At 33.1% G+C, this 22,544-nt stretch overlaps 1 protein-coding gene across 3 annotated transcripts in view; it reads right to left on the reverse strand.

Moving 5' to 3' along the window:
* LOC112053795 (uncharacterized) overlaps positions 1-22,544 on the reverse strand; it is a 94,667-nt gene that overhangs the window by 27,334 nt on the left and 44,789 nt on the right. The gene's annotated exons all lie outside the window — the stretch shown is intronic.

Below are 22,544 nucleotides of genomic sequence, written 5' to 3' on the forward strand. Positions count from 1 at the left end.
GAGCACGCATTCACCCCCTTGTGTAACTAATCTATACATACAAACCTAATAGCCTCCATCACACCATCGTTTAAGGGCCTTAAATACTGTACACTAATAAACGCCCTGCGGTTACCCGCGTGGTTCTTCTTTCTTGTGAATACGGGGATAAAGTATAGTCATCCTCATTGTATTTCAAATATAGCTACATTTGTAGCCCCAATAAAACCAACGTTCAAGGGCTGGACACAATTTAAAGCCTTAAATATAGTTTAATAGACGTTCGCGGGTACCCCGGGTTCGGGTTGTGTAACTAATTTATATTTACACTAGCGGACGCCCGCGACTTCGTCCGCGTGGAATTTAGATTTTCACAAATCCCTCGGGAACCATGGATTTTTCCGGGATAAAAAGTAGCCTAGGTTAATCCTTGCCATTACGTATACCAAATTTTGGTTCAGTAGTCGAGGCGTGAAAGATTAACAAACATTAATGTCATCAAAATCATCAGTTTTCGCAAATTTCGGGAAACCGTGGATTTTTTCCGGAATAAAAAGTAGCCTATGTGTTAATACATAGTAAAATCTATTTCCATTCCAAATTTCAGCCAAATCGCTTTAGTAGTAGCGTTGCGTTGTTAAAGAGTAACAAACATCCATACAAACTTTCGCGTTTATAATATTAGTAGGATAGGATTTGTAGTCTCAATAAATTCAACGTTCAAGGGCCGGAAACAATTAAAAGCTTTAAATAATATACTAGCAAACGCCCTGCGGTTACACCCGTGCAGTTCCCATTTCTTGGGAATACATTATACAGCGATAAAATTCATATAGTCACCCCTTTATGTGACTAATCTATATCTATATTTGTAGCCTTAATATTACCAATGATCAAAGGGCCGGACACAACTTGAAGCCTCAAAATATGTAGTATATTTACTAGATGTTCGCGATTACACACGCGTAGTTCCCGTGTCTTAGGAATACAGGGATACAATGTACACCCCTTTAACTAATCTATATCTAAATTAGTATCCTCAATACCACCAACGTTCAAGAGCCGGACACAATTTAAAGCCTTACGGCCAGTTTCTTCATCGCAAATAACAGTCAAAGTAACGTCATAAATCAAAAGTGACGGTCTTATTCACTGAAAAATATAGACATCTTTACTACTTACTACTTTTACTGTTACTTTAGCTTTACATGAAGAAACTGGCTGTTAATAGGCATACTAGCAGAAACCCTGCGGTGACACCCGCCAAGTTCTCGCTCCTTGAAAGTACGGGATTAAAATATAGTAACCCATTTGTGAAACTAATCTATATCTACATTTGTAGCCTCAATAACACCAATGTTTAGATTCCGGATAAAACTTAAGGCCATAAATATACCTACTAGTATGTGCCTTCGGTTTTGTAGTTCCCGTTCCCGTGGATATTAGGGGATAAAAGTAAAAGAAAATAGGTCGAGTAGTGTTTAATGTATAATAAAACCAAATGACAATATCATATCATATTGTGCAATAGTTACCTGCGTAGGTAGTAGGTAACTATTGAATATCAATGTGGATTGCGCAACTTTATAAAAATAAGTTGATACTGAAATGAAACACCGATTGTTAGACATTGGACAAAAAGTAGTCGGTAGGTACACCTGTTGCCTGTTGTTGTGTAAAAGGAATAAAATGTGTAAGTTATCTTGCTTTTGACGCCCTCTGTGGCGCAGTTGTATGCGCTGTGGATTTACAAGACGGAGGTCCTAGGTCCTGGGGTCTGGCTGGTGGGAGGCTTCGGCCGTGGCTATTTACCACCCCAACGACAAAGACGTACCGCCAAGCGATTCAGCGTTCCGGTACGATGTCGTGTAGAAACCGAAAGGGGTGTGGATTTTTATCCTCCTCCTAACAAGTTAGCCCGCTTTCTTCTTAGATTGCATCGTCAGTTTACAGTTGCCATTCCAACACTATTTTAACTAGGATATTTCTTGTTACGATATTTCTTAAACGCCGCCCAACTGAATTAGGCTTTGTTATGGCAAAAAAAAGTCAAAATGATAATAATCTTTTCCTTGAGGTCAACATAATGTTAGATTTTTAATTATTTAAATAATTATAAATACATAAGACAACATATAAAAACTCCTTCCAGATAAATGTTTTAATCTGTACTGTTTATTAATGATAATGGTTTTATTCTGAGGTTGGTAGGGTATTGTGATATATACTCTATGTAAAAGAGGCGAACATGCGATTATGTGGCGTGAAGTTTATTTAATTAATGTATTATCCATCTACCAAAGTAACGATTTGTTTAAGAATGAGTAATAAGTTATTTGAAATACAGTTTATACATTCCAGCTTGTGTTATTTTATTCCATTGCTTTTATCAGAAGTGGGATTACCTACGAACACGATGTCATTACCTACATTAAAGTCGATCTACAGAAAGAAATGTAACGGCATTTAAATGAAGTGTGAATTTGGGAAACAGTGGTTTACATTACGAGAAATGCGATAAAAATCATACGTGTGTACAACCATTAAGTATGTATACCACTGACGGCTATGGGACGCACGCCGCACTGGTCCCGGTAAAAGTATTTATGCGATGTCGGTTGTCGATGCTTACAATATCTAACAAGAATGAAGAAACGTAAACGTAACACACTTATACCATGTTGACGATATTTATGAGCAAAACAGTCAAACAGTCCAACAGCACTCATAAGAGGATATTATTTGAAAAACTGCGAGAGAACAGAGAAGAACGTGTAAATTAATAACAAAATACAAAGATGCATGTGTGGTGTTAGCTGCAGAGTTATATGAGATGGAATCCTGTTGGTTTGACGGATGAGAAATACCAATGATGTCTAAATATATTAAACTAGGTGTCTGGTGAGTTTTATTAGTTTGATTAAACAGCCTCATAAATTATTCAGTTGTGACTAATATGAAATAAAATTACAAAGAATAAATAATCACTAGGTGAAACTAAGTATGGTTGATAGGTTGTCAGTTTGTCTGGCTTATTGTCAAAACATTTTTGTTAGATGACTATATCTAGGAAACCAAAATCATTTAAGTGAAAAGTACACACACACACACACACACACATACACACTGCTCAAGAAATTAACGTATGAAGACAGACCACTCTAGGGTTGTTAGGATGTAGGACACTGGCATAATGTAATATTGAGAAATCTTAATTATAGAACTACATTACATCCGTTGCTGACATGGGACTAAAATGAATTAACTAAAATATTGTTTTTTTTTTGTGCCTGTAACTTCAAACTATACATTTGTTATATGTGAGTTTTTATGACTGAATAACATAAAAATTAAAAATATATGAAGTTTTATGTAATGGTTCAAGTATTATTTTAGGCCTTGATGTAGGTACCTGATAACAAGTTTTGAGACAGCTATTACAATATTTTCAGATAGGATTTGCTTAGATATATCATTATGTAGATTACTGTATGTACTTAATATAAATTTTTTTAAATCTTTTAAGAAATTGGATTGATAGATTTCTTGAAAAATAAATTTGTAGTTATGTTTGAAAACCTATTTAACTATTCAAGCGTTGACAACATGCCTTCAGCCTATTTAGTATAGAACAGTTATTAACAATCTGCAGCAACACAGTAAATGATTCTTATCCATGAATATTATTATATTCGGCTTATCTACAAGAGTACTAAGAGATATTATGATATTCATCTTAATGAAATCTTATAATTAATTAAATTGGAGATTTTTTTTTAGGGTGATATTAAAAAGTTACTTGTGTGACAATTGAGTAATAAATAATTAATTATAATAATATCATTGATCACAAATTGTCTTAGAGCCCAGTCTGTATGGACTTCAAGTAAAGAGACACCTACCTTACCTTACCTTATCAGCCGATAGACGTCCACTGCTGGACATAGGCCTCTTGCATGGACCTCCAAGCACAACGATCTCGAGCCGCCAGCATCCAGCGGCTCCCTGCAACCCGCTTAATATCCTCGGTCCACCTAGTGGGGGGTCGCCCAACACTGCGCTTTCCGATGCGGGGTCGCCATTCCAGCACCTTGGGGCCCCAACGTCCATCGGCTCTTCGAACTATGTGGCCCGCCCATTGCCACTTCAGCTTCGCGACTCGCTGAGCTATGTCAGTGACTTTGGTTCGTCTGCGGATCTCCTCATTCCTGATTCGATCACGCAGAGAAACTCCAAGCATAGCTCGCTCCATCGCCCGCTGAGTGACTTTGAGCCTTCTAATAAGGCCCATAGTCAGCGACCAAGTCTCGGATCCGTATGTCATCACTGGCAACACGCACTGATCGAAGACTTTCGTCTTCAAGCACTGAGGAATTTCGGACGACACCCATCAGTCAGTAAAGAGACACAGATTGCCATAAATAGGTTGTAAAATATTTGTCTAAGACATATTTTGACAGTTTTGTGGGTGGGTGACGTTGGGCTCTCTTTTCATTAATGGTCATGTGCAGATGTATAGATTCTACATACAAGTAAATTAACCATACTATTGCTGTTGTTTTAGATTCAATCAATCAGTTTATTATTTGCAGATACACTAGTGTATTTAATCCATGTCTCATTTGTTTATTTCTAGCATTTTATTAGATTGCAACATTTTGTATAATTATGAAAATTAGTAATTATTATGGGGTTGTGGTTAGAATTATATATTCGGATGGTTACAATGATATGTGCATAAGGTTTTAACTAGGGTATACTAGTACACTAAAGGTAAAAAAAAAAATTAGAAAATTCCTTGGCCAACATATTAAGTGGTATAGGTTTTGAATATAGATTTGTATTGGGTCCTTAGGTAGTCAGTACATTTGTGCATCTACAAAGTGCACGCCACCGAGTTGTTGGTACCTGCATGCAACTGATGGGTGGTCTGCATCAAGTATGAATCAATATAGAGACTTAAATCATTACATCAGTAAAATAATTAATGGATATAGCCAAAAAAAAAAAAAAAAAGAAATTTAACAGAATTAAAAAAAAAAGAATATACTAAAATTAATGAATAGGTAAAACCTCTGATAGCAAACTAGAGGTATATAACAAAGGGGGTGGTCTGGTCTAAGACAGGTTTATGCTACTATTATTACAAAAAAGGGGGTAGTCTGAAGATAATTATACAATACATAGTCAAATATCATCTTTTCTTATCTAGTGATAACTACTAGGATTGGATTACATACTAAAATTATTACAATCATAAATCGCAATATTTTCAAGAAGTCTTTATTATCATTAAAAAAAAAAAAGCATTTCTTTAAGAGAAAGAGTCTTTTGTCTGAATTAAAGTAAATTGATAGATTAACACATGTTTAACATTTTATTTCATTTTATGTACCGGGTCTAAGGTTCATTCAATTATAGACTGATTTTCTCTTGGATGCTAGGTATGCTAGTTATGTTAAATTAAATTATTTGTCAAACAAGTATGATATTTATCTGAACGATTAAGTGACTGAGCTATGTGATACTGTGTGAAAATATTTGATTACAGATCCGAGATGCATGGATATTGATTGATGAATATGGGATATATGAGATTCTCATGATAATCATTGGGTTGAACACAGCCCTATTCGACAGTTGACCCAAATCACAAAGATGAGAGAAGTTACACTATGTATTGATAACACACGATTTAAATTTAGTATTTTTATTTATGATATGATGATATTATAATTATGTATTATATTGAGAGTTATTAGTTTTGATATCATATATACATATATTTTAAATATTTGCTCACATCCATGATGTTATTCATTAATTATGACTTACTGATGACGATTTGTGTTTTGGTAAAATTTTAATATAAGGATAGATGTATTACACAGGCCGACACGATTTTCGTTGTCCAAGATATAATTATTTTTTTTCTACTGATTTTGTAGTGCTGATTACGAAATCAGACCTAATTTTATCATATCACATCAGATTTTTAGTAAAATTAATATATTCGCTAGTTTTGATTTTTCAGTGAAATTTTCGAGTTTTGGCACTCTTTCTTTGAATTAAGCGACCTCTCATGAGAAATTACTTCAGTTATAACACTATTTGTAACGCGTTTCGTGGAAATAAGCTGTTATAGTGCCTTTGTTAAAAAAAAATATATATATATTTTAGTTAATGGTTTTTTTTGTTGTTGGAAAACGTCTGATAAACATAACGTCTTCTATAAAGTGTCACAATAGTCCAGATATATTTTGTTACATTTGTTGAAACTTTATGATTCTAAGCAAAAACTGAAAAATTTGTGGAAAATATGTATAATAAATATGTAGCTTATTTTGACTTCAAAATACAAATAAAATCGTGGACTCTACAGTTTGTACTAATCGTGTTGAACAATTAAGGCAGTGGACACTGGACATACAGCAAAAGACAATCTCTACCTTTTGGTACTACCTATGATATAGTGAAAGCAAGACAATCATACAGATATTGTTATTTTTGCTGTATGTTAGAAGCTTTTAAAGTAAAATTTGTTTTCCTTTTTGTAAAAAAAATTGATGTGATAGAGTAATTGTGCAGGTATTTTTGTGTTCAAAATACTATAAATTACTGATAATTTTTACTGAAATCAAAACAACGTTCAAAAAGTATTCATTTGTCGGCCGGTGTTATCGATAATATTTTAGATAGTATTATAGTATAGTAGTGTTATGACGACTAATATACCGTTATTTGTTTTGTGAATGATTATGGATATATTTGTTGTATAATAATTTCTCTATTGATTATTACACAGCAAAATAAAATAAATAAATAAATATAAAAAGATTCCAACGAATTGATAAACTCCTTTTTTTTTGAAGTCGTTTAAAAATGTATGTATATGTATTTATATCTGATTTTATATTTTGATTATCTTCTATCACATGTCATCTGGAAGTCTAACACGATCATGAAGTCCTGTAACTATATTAGTTCTGAACTTGATGGTGAGGGGTTCGGTGCAGATGCAACACATCATCTGGAAGTCTAACACGATCACAAAGTCCTGTAACTTTACTAGTTCTTGACTTGGTGGTGAGGGGTTCGGTGCAGATGTCACACATCATCTGGAAGTCTAACACGATCACAAAGTCCTGTAATTTTACTAGTTCTGGACTTGGTGGTGAGGGGTTCGGTGCAGATGTCACACATCATCTGGAAGTCTAACACGATCACAAAGTCCTGTAACTTTACTAGTTCTGGACTGGGTGGTGAGGGGTTCGGTGCAGATGCCATTAATCGATGATGACGAATTTGACAAATATAAATAATGTTTTGAAATGATGAAAATAGATAAGTTGATTGACAAAAGCTTCACATGAACATTATGTTTATTTATAATATGTATCACTCTTATTCTTATTTAACATTTTTATGATAAAAGTATATAGAAGAAATCAAGAATTTCATTATAGTTTCATTGGATTCTTTTAAATAACTTATGGGATGCTGTGTGATAATTAATTATAAAATTTTATTGTTAACATTGTTCTATTTATAGTTGATATTATAGTAATGTCATAATTTCATGATATTCTTGTGTTGTTTGGGGACAAACTTTTAGTAAGGATGGCCGAATATTAGAAGATAAAGACATTACATTTGTAAATATTACATATCGTCTATGTACTTAATGCTTTAAATTAATCTACTACTCTGTCTAAGTTAATTACAATATTTAATAAGTCTCTGTCTAGAGTAAAGCTCCCTCTTGTCATCTGGAAGCTCAGACAAATATTAGAAGATAAAGACATTACATTTGTAAATATTACATATCGTCTATGTACTTAATGCTTTAAATTAATCTACTACTCTGTCTAAGTTAATTACAATATTTAATAAGTCTCTGTCTAGAGTAAAGCTCCCTCTTGTCATCTGGAAGCTCAGACAAATATTAGAAGATAAAGACATTACATTTGTAAATATTACATATCGTCTATGTACTTAATGCTTTAAATTAATCTACTACTCTGTCTAAGTTAATTACAATATTTAATAAGTCTCTGTCTAGAGTAAAGCTCCCTCTTGTCATCTGGAAGCTCAGACATACATAAGACCTACCTCGCTAGATGTTGTTTTTCGTCAAAGTACATGATTTACTTGTATGATCTAATGCGATTATAAGAACTGTCTCTGTAGAATCGAGGTTTCATAGTTATAACTTTATATTAACATAACTTTTAGTTTAGTTTAGGAATGACAAAATGACAGACAATTTTGTCATGAATTTGGGTAATTGGACTGAATCTGGAAGTGATTAAAGATTGAATTTATTTCAAATTTGTAAAAACAAGAATTAACATACCAGTTTAACTGAATTTAAGTGTTTGGATTTTTATCAATAGAATCACTATCAAAATCTGTATAGGTCTGTATTCACAATTTGTAAATATTGAATGAGAAATCTGTTAAACTATAATTATATAATTCTTAAAGAATAATTAAATGTATTGTAGGGTGTTTCAACATATTGTTAAATCAAGGTTTAAAATTAGAAAATATCTGTAATGACAAAATTGAATTTTACTACTTGTAAATCAGTGAATTTAGCAAGTAGTAATAATAATAGATTAATTGGGACTCACTTTTGTTATAATTAGAAATTATTGGAGAATTAATGAGTTGTGGTAATAAACATAAATTAAAATTTTAAATACTATGAGACATAGTTCAGTGAATCTTTATAATAATGTAATGTTAGAATTTATTTGTGTTTACAAAGTTTGAGGACAAACTTGTAGTCAGTATGGCCGAATGTTAGATTTTTAATTATTTAAATAATTATAAATACATAAGACAACATATAAAAACTCCTTCCAGATAAATGTTTTAATCTGTACTGTTTATTAATGATAATGGTTTTATTCTGAGGTTGGTAGGGTATTGTGATATATACTCTATGTAAAAGAGGCGAACATGCGATTATGTGGCGTGAAGTTTATTTAATTAATGTATTATCCATCTACCAAAGTAACGATTTGTTTAAGAATGAGTAATAAGTTATTTGAAATACAGTTTATACATTCCAGCTTGTGTTATTTTATTCCATTGCTTTTAATAATATCTAAGACAATAATAATACAAATGGGTAGGCAGATAGAAGACCATAACTATAAATATTACATGACGTTTCGAAAGTGCTTGTAAACTAAGCCTAATTGAAATAAATTATGTTTGATTTGATTTAAAAGATTATTCCGGACAGCACCATTTTTCTATACTGTCTGGGCATAGGCATAATAATAATTGGACTATTTAATGTTCATTACTTGTGGCCTTTGAAAACCGTTGTAATCCAATTTCTATAGTCGCCTACTGTATTTATTTATCTTTGTTAATGATCATGAGCTGATTAACGTCTAGCTTTTATCTATTATAGAAGAATATCATTGGCTCTTAGACCATAATATTAATGTTACAAATGTCATCCAATATAACCTTATCAGTTTAAAGCCGAATTTAATACACAAAACACAAATACGAATATGAATTAAAAATCCGTTATATGATCATTAGCTTTGCTCGTCATAGATTACTCATCAGCTCTAGAATGGGTTTTTAGATTAGGCGTTACTTATTTTCCTTCGTTCTAAATTATTATTTAATAAATCAATAACTATAGGTATATGACAAGCGAATAAATTTAAGGAAAAACATCTCTTATTCGAATAGGTACTTAATACAACTTACGAAATAGTTTTTTAAATTAAATTACGTCTAAGCAAAATAAATTTCTTGTCTAACTTTACTTTTATGTTACGGCTAACTTATTTGAAACACGAACACTAGTTAAGGATCTTTATATTGTATTTTAAGGTAATCTAATGTCGAGGATCTCAAATTTAACTAACGAAAGTGTTGTTTATTTGGTGGTTCTCGAAAATTAAAATAATAAATATAGAATGAGTATATTATTTACGTCAGTGAGTACAAGTGTTTCACGAGAACAAGTTTAAATAAATTATTTTCGTAATAATAAACGCATTATAATAATAATAATAATAATAATAATAATTGTTTATTTGCAAGAATACAACATTCCACTAAATTAATAGTGTGCAAATATAAAAAAATACAAATAGTCACAATTACCAAATAAAAGGAAATGAGATTAAGAAAAAGATAAATACAGTCACAATTACTAAATTAAATTAAATGAAATTACAAATAAAAAAGAAAAAATAACACCAATAGTCATAATTACCAAATTAAATTAAAAATGAAAATAAAATAAAGTTACACTTGCTATACAATATACAAAATTTATTATTTTTACAATTAATATTTTTACAATTATTATTTTAATAGTTCTTTGACATTATAGTAGGTTTTACTTATCAACCAGTCGTATAATTTTCTTTTAAATTGTGCCATAGGTAACGCTTTAATATCTTTCGGAATGCGGTTAAATATTTTGATACACATCCCAGGACAATTCTTTAAGTATAATTTAGTTCTAGGAGAATAATTCAGCATCAAGTTATGAGGGTTTCTTGTATCACTAGAGTGCAAATCAGATTTTTTACAAAAGAGGTACTCATACTTTTTTATAAAAACGCAGATAGTGAAAATATACATACTTGGCAATGTTAACAAATTCAGTTTTCTAAACAATGGTTTGCAAGTGTCTAGAGGCGCCGCACCACACATTGCTCGTACACATTTCTTTTGGGCAACAAAACATTTATAAACAAGTTCTTTAATTTGATAATTTATAGTGGCACTTTACAGTTCTTTTGCCTTTGTTAAGTATATTGAAGAGACGTAAATTCATGTTCGTGGTACATAACAGTTCATTGACCACATAATCATTAATTCATCCAAATGAGGTTTTATTGACACGGTAGACAAAAAATCTGTCAAAATTCCATATAACTGATTATAAATATAGCCCGTGCGCATTATCTTGACGCCTGACTATCAAACATATCTATACAAACATCTTCAAGCCAGGTCAGGTGTCATGATAATCCGCACAAGCTCTACATGTAGTGAAGACAATGTTTATTCACGTATGGATTTCACACTCACCATTTTGCATTGTGTCTAATCGTAAGGTAAATCACCTGACTGGTCGCTAATTCAATTACCTCTCGTCGCTCCAAATATCCATGTGTTGATACGGTTAATTTAGTCGACACACGATATACGAGCTAAAAATAAATATTTCCATCATTTAGATGTCGATATTGGAAGATATATATTGTTATAATATATATATTAATTTACAATACGTAGTTTACTTTATATTTAGATTTATTTATAAAGGAAATACGTGAAAATGTATCCTCGACATCGTATGATGTCGCTTTTTCGTTATAGCGTCACCAGTTTTGAGGAAGGTATAAATAATATGGAGCTATTGAGACTCTTATGTATTGCAAAAAAATTAACATGAGTGATAAGCGAACTTAATTAATTCGTCAGCACTTAATCATCAAAACTCATCATAAAGTCATTTTACATCAGATCCTACGAGATTTGAATTTTAAATATATAAAAAGCACAGAAAATAGAACCTCAACTTTTTATTAATTCCGTGGTGAAAAGGTTTACGTAATCAGGTAGAGGGCCCCGAGCGGCAAATTATGACAGGACCCGTCAAAAGCAAGTTACGTCACTCTCATCTTTGTCACTTCTCGTCAATATTTCCTAGTCACACTAAAAGGGTTCGGATAAAACGTGGCTAAATGTTTTAGTTAGAGTGACATTTCATTTCTTAAAATTCACAACTGAAAAGTTGGAGGTGTAGGCCCCGGACCGGATTAAAACCTACGCCCTCCGAATCGAAGGCAGAGGTTCATAATCACTGGCTTACCACGGATCTATTATGAACTATTATTGGAAACCACTTATTTTAATTCAAGTGATAAGTAAATTTTCCGCATCTAACTGTATATGTTTTCGGCTTTGTGACATTGTATAAATGTAAGTGTTGTTGTCACGGTCATTACTCATTACATACATTAATAAGTAATGATAAGTACTATTAGGCATTTTGTGTCAATGTCGTCATTTGCTTATGTGAGACACGAAAAGCGCAACGCTTAGGTAAATTAACCTGAACTAGGAAATCTAACCTAAGACCTCCCGGTTATAAGATTAAGCAACAAATGAGTTTTCGAATTCTCATTTATTTATTTCTCCTTTTTTTAAAATTATTAACAATGTTATACATAAAATATATAAAACACTATTAAAAACTTATAAAAAAAAAATTCAACCCTCCCTCTGCGGGACATTTGAGTGCCCAAGCAACCGGTGGTCAGGGCTCCAGAGTGAGGAACCTCCTCACAATACGCGCCGTCTCAAGAATCACTGCCTTCTGTATCCGACTCTTGATCCAACAGTTAAGCGAAAGCTTCTTAAGGTAGCAACACATGATATTGTTTTTTCATCAAACATGTCTAAGAACACTCGCGCGTAAGTCACCTTTAATACAAAAAAAAAAACTAAATTGAGATCGCTCCGTTCGGGAGTTATGGTGCCATAGACAGACAAGTCAAACTTTTAACACCCCTCTTTTGTTATTATTAAAAAATAATAACCCAGATAACGTATATCAGCACTTATCACAGGCATGTGAATATAAACTAGGTAACCAGTGCCATCGATATAAAGCCCAATCGATTACTGCAATGAGTTTGCAATTTTCATTTAAATACGTAAAAGCTTTCGCGAACTGATATCCCTTCAAAAGGCTCCAGGGAATCATGTCCGCCCATTACAGCTATTGTAGTATCGATTGGTACCTCCAATCTATCTATATTTACCTGGACAGCAACGCTAACGACTCCGTACTGACTAGTAATGTCCTTGTCAATATGTCTAACTGTTAAACACTAATAGCACCTGCGAAAGACAGACATACCGCATTTAATAATAGGACTAGCAGACACCCCGTTCACCCGCGTAGTTCCCGTTCCCGGGACTCCGGGATAGTGTAGTTTCCTAACAGTAAAGTAGCTACGTATAAAAAAAAAAATTCAACCCTCCCGCTACGTATGTAGCTTATAGCCTTCCTCGTTAAATGGGCTATCTAACACTGAAAGAATTTTTCAAATCGGACCTGAGATTCTGAGATCGCATTCAACCCAACAAACAACCTCTTCTGCTTTATAAAATTAGTATAGATTTGTTTTTTATATTGTTACAGTATCTGATCTGATAAAATTAATAAAAGAAATAAATGAATTAGAATTAAGTTTGAAAAATTAAACAGATTCTCATACAAAAGTAATGGTTTTGATAAACGTTCAATTATTTTAAGCGTTTTATCTTGTTAGCAGCGGACAAATAAACCTTAGACCATTTAAATAACAGGACCTGCCTCGCTAACCGTTACCCCTCTGGCAAAGATCAAAAATGTTGCTATAGAATCGATGTTTTATTGTTGTAATCGTTTTCTTCGTGTAAAGAGCTCCCTAAAAATGCCGGTTTGTGTAGTTAAATGGCATAAAAAAACGGCCAATAACTTGTAGTTTAGTAAAAGATGGAGTAACGTTTAATTTCAAAGTATTTAAACCTTAATTTTATCAAATTTGTAATAAAAATAATTTATAAAAAGAATCGATTCTTTTGACGAAACAGCCAGACATCGATCAGTAATTGAATATTCTATGTACTTTAGTCTGTGGATAGTCTAAGCAATGTGTTTGTAAGTCTGTGTAAAAATTACGCGTATGTGTATTGCGAGTCAAATTTTTAATGGTGTTAAATATTTTCGATGTGTGAGTTCGTCCTCGTCCCCCTCAAAAAAAAACAGACAATTTTGTTCGTGAATTTGAGTGCGATGCATCTCCATTTTCTCATTCCTCTATGAAATAAACCGTGGCCATAATAATTTCAATATTATTATTAAGAAATGCAAAGGTTCTAGCTTCAACAGTACTCGTCTTAAATGCTTAAGCAACCTCTCCTCCATTCGTCCTATTCATTAGCTTTATAAAATAAACAACAAAACAAATTATGTATCATGCATACATTTACATTAATCACCGTTGTCGTGTTTATTATTAATGCGCTTCCGTGTAGATAGAAAATAGAATCCACTGATGTACGAGACAGTAGGTATACTACTGGTATACCTACACAACACGTATATCTTCAGACTCCTAGAGCTGAAGCTATTCTCGTGCGGTGTTAATGACTTCAGTAGGTATACAGATATAACGTTAGTTGACATTTAGGTCATTCTATTATGGTTAGTGACGTATGTCGATATTTGGAAGGCGAGCACAATTATTTGTTATCCGAAAATAGAAGAAATTGTTATATTTTCGAACAAGTCATTAACATTAGGTCAGTGTCCTAAAGTTCGTAATTACATAAGATTAGCGGACGCCCGCGTCTTCGTCCGCGTAAAATTCGATGTAAACTTTCAACTACCCTAATACCCTACCCCATTTTCTAATTTTCCGCGCAAATTTTTAACTTTATTGTGTCATAAAAACCTCCTGACAATAACAAACACAAATGTGAAATCGTTCCAGCCGTTCACGCGTAATGGCGTGACCAAGGTAGCGTTGAGTAGGACATACAAGAGGCAGGACATTTGTCCCGTACATGACGTCACAATGTAAGAGCGGCTCAACATTTAAAAATGTACTACTTCACATTTTCTGTCGCGGTAGTTGCTTTACTCGTACGCGAGAGAAAGCGAGACACTAGTACAAAAGTCGAATGGGACGTCATTCTGTGGTCCTGTCATATAATTTTGTACTATATCCCTTAACGCGACGGAAATAGTATACGATGCGTTTAGAAATATTATTTTTTGAATTTGGATTTATTCAATTGACATTTTATAAAAATAAAAATTACTTAATAATTTAAAAACTGAAATATAATAACCAAGGTGAATCGATCTATTTTATATAGGTTAAAAATAAGTTTGGCATTTAATATCAGTATGTAAGACAAACTATTACTAACATAGAATACTTGTACCGAATCGTAAATCTATGATTACTAATCTATATTATTGTACTAGTACAAACATGACATTTGTACACGTTGCTTCAAACAAAGTTCAAATATGACATTTGTATTCGTTACTTCAAAATTCAAATGTAGTGCCAAGCTTCAGGTTCAGTACGCCTCGCCTCATTTGAAGTGGGACATTGTACTGCCTCGGTACAAAAAAGAGGCAACACTTACAAACTCTTTTTCAAGTCATGTCCTACCCAACACTAGACCAAGGGATTTATATTGATAACTAGCCTATCCTATTGCTTTTCTGACACCTGTCAATGTCACCTTTTTATGTGTTAATTAATTAATTGCCTTCAGCGAGTGAAACCAAGACCAAGGTCAGAATACCGAAGCTGCATAGGTTACTCAGTGAATTAAAGAGACAGTTTAGCAATATAGGAATTAGGAACATACGTGTAATATATTTCTAGCAAGTGTTTTCTATAAGGTGGTATTTTGTACTCAATATTTTGTATTATGTCAAGCTTTTCATTCATACGATCAGGGATAGCTGCTTGTTATGTCAACTAACATTAAATTTTATGTGAATCTATGAAAGAATTAGACAACAACACATTAAATCTCGTTCGTTATCCATCCATATTCGGCACACTGTTGAGCTCGAGTCTCCTCTCAGAATGAGAGGGGCTAGGCCAATAGTCCACCACGCTGGCCCAATGCGGATTGGCAGACTTCACACACGCAGAGAATTAAGATAATTCTCTGGTATACAGGTTTACTCACACACAACTGAAAAGTTGGAGGTGCATGCCTCGCGCCGGATTCGAACTCACACCCTCCAGAATCGGAGGCAGAGGTCATATCCACTAGGCTATCACGGCTTATACCTACAATTAATCTACCAATCAATAAACTGCACTGAAAAAAAATCTAATACGGGTTATGTCAACTGATAATTATATTGGAGGTCATATCTGTCCTGAACATGAAAGCATCGGGGCAATCAATATCGGTTTGTATTAAACATGTATACCATAAGTGGACTAATTACTTTGATGTATTATTCAGTAATGTACCAGCCTAATAACGACTTGGGTTTTTAATAAATCATTTATATTTTGATACGTTTATACACCAATTGTGTAAGTAGGTAAGTAAGTAAATATTTCCATCACTATTACTATACAGGGTGATTCGGTCTTTAGTGCGGATATTTTTTTTCGTGGTTCTGTATCATTAATAGAATATAAATCTACAAACAGTTCGATACATTTTATGTAATTTTTTTTTTTAATTTATGTCTCTAAAATAACAAAATAATGTACATATTATTACTAAACAAGATATATTCAGCTTAAAAGTGATCTGGTGACGTTCTTTAGGTATCAAACGAAAATAAAATAAACGCACAATAGGGTGACCCTAAAATTCTGTTCAAAAGTAAATAACTTTAGCTAACGATAATTTTGTTATTTTTGAGTTAAAAAAAAAAAGAAAAAATACGTGATCATTAAATTTTGTTTATGTACAAAATATAAAAATATCCGCACTAAAAAAATTTTCTTCCTGTATATATCATGGTTGATAAGCACATGGTTAAAGGCCTCGTATAGGTTTGAAACGAATCCAGCCAATTTCACTTGAGTTTTAGTCGTGTTTTATCTTTCATTATTTCAATTAACTTTTCAAAACATTTTGAGAGAATTCAATTTCAAATATTTACGCTAATTTAAGTGGTTTATTTATCACCATACTGGTAACTTATTGGATACTATTGTGTTGAAAATTTATAAATACTGCTAAATATTAAGTTTCTGAATGAAATTAATCATAAAATTATGTAATATTCGCACTAAACTACGCGCCACGAAGGAAGTCCCGCGGCTAAAACCTGAACTAAAATTGACGGCGCCATAGACAAATGAAAATAAGACCGCGATTACCAAAATGTCAATGAGCACCATTAAGAGCGCGCAGCGCGTCGGTACGATATGGATAAAATTCGAAGCGCAAACGAGACGCCGAATTATGACTTTCACGTGTGTGAAAAGCACGGAGCGATTGACGCGCGACGCAAATTTTATGACGTGAGCGCCAAAACCATTTTTACCTAATTGCAAGTAAATTGAACAACATAACGAAAAACAAAATGGCCATGTTGAAAATATATACCTAATTTTCTACACAAAACAAAAATTTAAGAAAATAAGTTTGCTTTTCCTGAGATTGAAAGCAAAATGTGAGCAAAACATGTATTTTTCAAAAAAATAAACTATTGAGTTTTACAAATTGTGTATTTTGTATAGTCATAACGAAGCTAACACTTTGAAATGTCATTTACCCAAATATCAGGCTCCTAACTTTTCCAGAATCTGAGATCCAGAACCATTTGTAACCACCAAATTACATATTGCACACTCTTAAGACATTAGCGCCGTGTCTACGGGACTTGTTTCGTAGCGCGGAGTCTTCAGAATAGCTGGATCAATATAAATGAAACCAATATTTGAGGTGGGTAATTACCGTAGTATTAAAATTTCAAGATAAGACGTGATATTTTCCCCAACACACGATTTGAGGAAAACAATATCTGCATCACCGTCTTGAATTAAGTCACGTAAAATATTTTTTTATATTTGCTCACGTATCTGCTGTGAATTCGCATAAATTCATTTTAAGTACGTCACAACTCACAAGTCACAACCATAGAAATACTTGGATAAACACAATAATCTACATGATGCACGCCGATTCGCTCACGTACACCATTATTATATTGAATAATAATAATTATTACATTGTAATGTTTAATGTTTATTGAGTGGTAAATAGAAAACCCTATGTAATTCACATAAACATCCTCCTTGAACAGGTTTTATATAGCCTTACTGGTTATTGGTAGTTAAGAAAAAATATAAAGACTTTTATAATTTACTTGCGGGCAGCGACTTCGTCCGCATGGAATTCAGTTTTTCACAAATCCCGCGGGAATCATGGATTTTCCCGGGATAAAAAGTAGCCTATGTGGTAATCCAGAGTAAAATCTATTTCCATTCCACATCCCATACTCATAGTACAAGATAATGTTCGAATAATATTTTAACGTTTTCATTTAGTTTAATACTCAGTTTTCTTTTTTTGACTGACATTTGAATTAGTCGAAACGATTTTAAGCCAATAATTTGATTAATTAATAACATCCATCCACAACCATCGTACTTCACAAGAAATTAATATTATTTTAATACAATCCTACTAATATTATAAACGCTAAAGTTTGCATGGATGTTTGGATGTTTGTTACTCCTTAACGCCGCTACTACTGAAGCGATTTGGCTGAAATTTGTAATGGAAATAGATTACTCTGGATTAACACAAGGCATACTTTTTATCCCGAAAAAATCCATGGTTTCCCGAGATTTGCGAAAACTGATGATTTTGATGGTATGAATGTTTGTTACTCTTTCACGCCTTGACTACTAAACCGAATTAGCTAAAATTTGGTATTCAGATATATTATAGCATGTATTAACACATATGCTACTTTTTATCCCAGAAACATGGTTCCCGAGGGATTATTGAAAAACTAAATTCCACGCGGACCAAGTCGCGGGCGTCCGTTAATTACCTATAATCTGTGAATAACAGACGTTGGCAAATGCAAAAAGGCAAGATATTACCCGCAAAGACGTTTAAAGACTGTCTTGAAGGAATCAATTAGAGTGAAAACATATCAGCCTCAGCAGAGTGTGAAGTACGTACATTCGTGCCGCGATGCCGAGGGCTCGAATACTATACCAATGAATACAAACTCTTGAAATTGGCCTTCACACATAACGAAAATAGCTTCCATTACATAACCCCGCATCAACAACAGTGAATGATCTGAAAATCAAAACTGATGTCTTGCCCTACAATTCATACGTTTCAAAATTATTTCTATGTAACGGACGCCTGCGACTAACAATTTTTCTAGGATAAAAAGTATAGTCAGGGATCCGTAGAACATTTTTTACAACTGATTACTTACTATCGAGTTAATTTTTCGTGAGTAACTTCATCTCGATGAGACAATCAACTTTTTTATTTATGAAAATTATTGATTCTGATAGCTAGCTGAGTTACCAGGTAATGAAAATTTCAGATCGTCGGAACGAGATAATGTACCACGCAATTTGTAGGACATTGTGGCTGTTAAATTGTATAACTATTAATTAAGTAACAGTAAAAAATACAGCTGGTTAGTAACAACTTTTAATAAGCTCGTTATTGATACAATTTGGGAGGAAGGTAGAGTAACAAAAGTTGTTACTAACCAGATGTTTTTTTTAGAGTTCTAAACTTATGCTTATAAATAGGTTTTGGTTTTGTGTAACAGAATACGCCACAAATCTATACTAATATAATAAAGCTGAAGAGTTTGTTTGTTTGTTTGATTGAACGCGCTAATCTCTGGAACTACTGGTACGATTTGAAAAATTCTTTCAGTGTTAGATAGCCCATTTATCGAGGAAGGCTATAGGCTATATATTATCCCTGTATTCCTACGGGAACGAGAACCACGCGGGTGAAACCGCGCGACGTCAGCTAGTAAACATATAATTTTTTAACAACAAAAGCTAAATCTGAAAAATACTTTATTTTTCCGAAAAAATGTTGGCAACCCTAGGTATAGTAATCATTTAACTAAATCTCAGTCAATGTAGTGCTCAGTGACCGCGACAGCAGAAAAGAGTGGATCTCAGCTCATCCGCAAGTTTAGAAAGTTAATTCGCTTCACAAGGATCTCAAGGTTTCAGTCCGAACCCAGAATTAAAGTTACCAATACCTACTGTAAAGGTTAACATTTCAATAACAATGAGGCCGAACTGTCTAGACTGTTGAAACTCATTGTAAAGACCTAAGAGTAAGTATTTTTTTTTTATAAATTACGTAAAAAATGTTGTGAAGATAGAACTATGCATCAACTTTCTTAGACAGTATGTACATTCAAACAGCATACAATAAAAATATTCTTATTTGTGAAGTTTTCTTTTAAAAATCAACGTTCAAAAAGAATCTTTTCACAAAGCCAACCAAGCTTTTACATGTTGATATTGTATACAAGAACTGTATGCAAGAAAGTATCTGCGATGTCTATGTCAGGGACAAGTAAAAAATAAACTATGTTCGTTCTTCGTAGCCAATTTTGAGCGTATTGTATGCAGTTACATTTAGCATAGGTACTCGTACTTTAAAGTAATAAATAGAGACCAGCTTGAGACTTCGTCGTCATGACATTCAGTTCTTTACAAATCGGGGTTTGTAAAGAACTGAATGTCAAAACTGAACGAATCACGGAAAAATATGATTTTTCCGATAAAAAGTAATTCGCATATTATGTTGCTTAATAATCTCTTTTAAAAATGATAACATATATTTCGTGACAATTTATAAAATACATACATATACCTACATAAAACAAAATATTAATAGCACTTTACCTGCAAAAATCCACAAAAATTCAATGAATTACGATCAATATTCTACCAAAAATCAATTCGGTTATAATAATTCTTTTGATTGATGCTAAATTCGGCTCACTGCTGAGCACAAGTCTCCTCTCAGATTGAGAGGGGTTAGGCCAACAGTCCACCACGTTGGCCCAATGCGGATTGGCAGACTTCACACACGTAGCAAATTAAGAAAATTCTCATGTATGCTGGTTTCCTCACGATGTTTTTCCTTCACCGTTTGAGACACGTTAATTTCTTAAAATGCACATAACTGAAAGTTGGAGGTGCATGCCTGGTCCGGATGCGAACCTATGCCCTCGGGAATCGGAGGCAGAGGTCACATCCACTAGGCTATCACGCGCTTTACATTAAGTATCAAGGCAAAAATATTAGCTACCTACATGTGTTATAAATTAATATTGTATCATTATCACACAATACCTACTGTTCCATACATTTTACAATGAAAGAAGGAAAACTAAATCTGTAACGGCTTACAGTGTTTACGATGATTGAGAATAGCTAGCAACGAAACTTTACTGCGTGACGAAAATGTAGGTCGTGATTTAGAGTTCCGTTGCCGTGTGAATCGGTTTATACGTATACATTGTCTATGGCATATGTGTACAGTTTTCTGGCCCAAATTGCCTCAAATTAAGTTTGATACGTATCGGTAAATATATTTCAGATATTTGGAACAAAATAATATTATTTGTCCGAAAATATCTGCATGAATTCTAACTTTCACTGATGACAAGCGTAGTTACCAGTCAACCATCAAAGACGTGGCACCTAACGATTTCGGGTTCCGGTAGACTCCAGTCAGAGAATATAGGTTAAGTATACCGGACGAAAGACGACAGACGACTTTAAGGTGACTAAAAAAATATTACCAATATAATATTAAATAAAATGTTGCTGAGTAAACATGATATTCCAGCCACGCTCAAGAGGTTATTCGTGGCGTGATCCAGTTAGAAACTGCAAACAAACTGAAATTATGATACTAAGGTTGGTTTCTAAATATTTAAATATTTTAAACCAAAGTTTTTATACATAAATAAATCTGAGGGCAGTTGTAATTTGAGTTTTTTTTAATGCCTCCATTACGTTACACATTTTTACATACAATTTTTTTTCAATGGTGCCTTATCTAAACTTCAAAATCCGAACATTACGCACTAGTTCACAAAGGAGCGTCACATGACTCGCTCTAATTCCGCAGAATAAAAGAAGGCCATTATTAGTTATGGAAGGCATAATAATAACATTTTCATTTTAATAGGCGATGAACTTTTAATGTCCACTACTCCATTCATAAAATTGCTCAAAATAAACGTGCAGTAGATTTTCATTTAAGTTTTATTTAGAATCCCACATCATTTCAATTTATATGCACAGAAACTGAAAGTAGAAGTTTTTTACATACTTTACCAAAGTACATGTAAGAACATTTATGGATAATGTTTTATAATCTAATACGAGTTTATAAAATTCACGTGTCGCAGTATTTGTCCTTCGAAACAGCTGGACCGATTTTTATGAAATTTTGTGTGCGTATCGGGAAGATCTGAAAATCGGCCAACAACCATTCTTCATGAACCTTAAGTCAATAATTTATAGGGAAAAACAACGTTTATTTATTTATTTATTTAATACTCTTTATTTGTACACCACAATAAATAAAAGAAAACAAGCAAAACATAAACATAAGAAAAAGTAGAATACAAAAGGCGACCTTATCGCTTAGTAGCGATCTCTTCCAGGCAACCTTAGGCTTAGGAACTTATTGTTTGCCGGGTCAGCAAGTATATAATATACTTAATTACTTATGTATATTTTTATAATATGAATTTATGTCAGTTTTTTTTTAACTACTCTCGCGTGTAGTGGCGGGATATATGGTTTACAGCTGCAGTGGTGATTTAAATTATATATTTCAACGCTACACAAATAATCTACCATATTACAGTCATCAGAAAGCAGCGTTCAAGAGAAGGAAATAAATGTCGGCAATTTATTCAGGTCACTCTTCCCCCTCACGTGAGAACGAACTAAAATATCGGGAACGCTAACCGTGCCGCC

Source organism: Bicyclus anynana, chromosome 14, assembly GCF_947172395.1.
Source record: "Bicyclus anynana chromosome 14, ilBicAnyn1.1, whole genome shotgun sequence".
In the NCBI taxonomy this organism is placed as follows: domain Eukaryota; kingdom Metazoa; phylum Arthropoda; class Insecta; order Lepidoptera; family Nymphalidae; genus Bicyclus; species Bicyclus anynana.